The following is a 2,609-nucleotide window of genomic DNA, read 5'->3' on the forward strand; positions in this document are numbered from 1 at the left end:
CAAGCTAGTTGTCCAAGTGTCTCCTGAGGTGTCTTTCCTCTTCCTCAACTCCCACATTCAATCACTCCATCAGCGGTTCAGTCATCATTTCTACTTTCAACAGATATCTGGACTCTCTGCCCTTCTCTCCGTCTCATTTTTGCCACCCTCATCACGCCATTGCTCCTCACAAGCACAGCCAGAGTAATATTTTAAAAAAGTATATTGTAGGGGCACCTGGATGGCTCAGTGGTTAGGCATCTGATTTAGGCTCAGGTCATGATCTCATGGTTTGTGAGTTCAAGCCCTGTGTCAGACTCTGTGCTCAGAGCCTGGAGCTTGCTTTAGAATCTGAGTCTCCCTCTCTCTCTGCCCCTCTTACCCTCACTCTCTGTCTCTCTGTCTCTCTCTCTCAAAAATAAATAAATATTAAAAAATTTTTTTAACATATATTGTATCATGTCTCTTCTTTTGCATTAGAACCCTTCAGTGATTCCCTACTGCATTTAGAATAACATCTACACATATGGCCTCGATTCCAATTCCATGTTATCACTACCAGCACCTACAAAGCCCAACATGATCTGGCTCTTATTCACCTCATGTCCCACCACTCTCCTCCACACCATACTCCAGCTATTTCTTTAAAAAAATTTTTTAAAAAACTTTTTATTAAAAAAAAATGTTTTTAATGTTTACTTATTTTTGAGAGACAGAGAGAGACAGAATATGAGCAGGGGAGGGGCAGAGAGAGAGACACACACAGAATCTGAAGCAGGCTCCAGGCTCTGAGCTGTCAGCACAGAGCCTGATGTGGGGCTCCAACCCGCGAATCAGAAGATCATGACCTGAGCCGAAGTTGGATGCTCAACCAACTGAGCCACCCAGGCGCCCCTGTTTATTTATTTTTGAGAGACAGAGAGACAGACTGTGAGCAGGAGAGGGGCAGAGAGAGAGGGAGACACAGAATCTGAAGCAGGCTCCAGGCTCTGAGCTGTCAGCACAGAGCCCAACACAGGGCTTGAACCCACACACTGTGAGATCATGACCTGAGCCAAAGTCGGACGCTTAACCAACTGAGCCACCCAGGCGCCCCTTTACTGCAGTTATTTCTATACCCTTTAGATTTTTAAGTTGTTCCCTTAGCCTAGAACTGTCTCTACTTTCTTTTCCATGCACATGGTTTGTTTCTTTCCTGGTCTCAACTTTGTCAGTTTTTCCTGGCCCCACTAAGTCCCCTTGTTAGTCAGTGGTGCCCACTCAACTCACAGTCATCAAGACGTGTCCTCTGGGGTCATCATTGATCCATCCCTCTTCTGCTTTGCTTAGCAAATGTTTAACAAGTCCAGTTGATTGTTCATTCAAATCTGTTCTCCTTCTGTCTCTTCCTACAGCATAGTCCAGAAATACATTACAGGGCAGCTTTGAAAGATGGACACGATTAGATAGGACAGAGATGGGTCCTCAGTGTGGGCTCTACAGGAACAAAGATTAGTAGCAGAATGAGCTTGGTATTCTGTGAAAAATAAGGAGACACCAAAGCAGCAGCCCGCATTTATTTTTCTTTCCTGTGAACTTATGTTCACTTATCTTCAATGTTAATCACTCTGGACTATGGCCCTTAACTTTTTGAGGAGTTTATTGCCCCCTTTGAATACATGATTAGAAGTTATGAATTCTTTACAGAAAAATGTACCTTAATACAAAATTTTGCAAATCATTTGGAAAAGGAATTCCCAGGCTAAACTGCTGCTTTAGCAGTCAGTCATCTACTATTTGGGATACCCACAGTGTTATTTGTTTCGTTTATTCAACAAATGTTGGAGGCCTACAATGGGGCCAAGAGCAGTTGTAGATGTTGGATTTGTATATGGTGTAGAACATGGTAGATACTTGTTCTTGCCTTCATGGAGCTTGCATTCTATCATGAGAGACAGACATTAAACAAGGAAAAAAATGATAAAGTGTTATATAATGATAAATGTTATAAGGAAAAATAAAGGAGGGCAATGGGATAAGGGTAGATGAGGCTCTTTTAATGATGTGTTTCTCTGCGAGATGATATGTGGACAAGATAAAGTAAGGCAGTGGTCATGAGAAGAGGTGAGAGAAAAACATTACTGGCAATGAGGGCAAAAAGTGCAAAGGCCCAGGGGCCTTCTTCTCTGCATTAAGATATAAGGTACCGTCCAGGATTCTGCACGTTTTCTTCCTCCCGTAATGAATAGCCAGCACGATTCTCAGAACACAGTGTGGGGTTTTCGGGTGCAAGGGCCTCCCCACTTCCCCATTTCAAACGACAAATCCAACCCCACCGGCCTTCAGCCCTCTCTGAAATACCACTCCCCCCAGGAAACCTTAACTCATCCACCTAGGAGCTATCTCGAGCTCCAAAATTTGTATAAACTTAAAAAAAAAAAATAGTCCTTGTTTCCTTCTAAGGATGAGTGCGTAAGGCAGTGATTTTGTTTTCTAGGGGTGTAATACCGCTGAAGTTGAGGCAAACCGGGTCAACTAAACGCGGGAGCCTGCTGGGTGGACCCAGGCGCTTGTGCGGAAATCCCGAGTTCTTCCAGCGGAGACTACATTTCCCAGACTGCCCTGCGGGCCAGGGAGGTGCGTGAAGCGGT

The sequence above is a fragment of the Hyaena hyaena genome, unplaced genomic scaffold (genome assembly GCF_003009895.1).
Source record: "Hyaena hyaena isolate Hyena2069 unplaced genomic scaffold, ASM300989v1 scaffold_113, whole genome shotgun sequence".
In the NCBI taxonomy this organism is placed as follows: domain Eukaryota; kingdom Metazoa; phylum Chordata; class Mammalia; order Carnivora; family Hyaenidae; genus Hyaena; species Hyaena hyaena.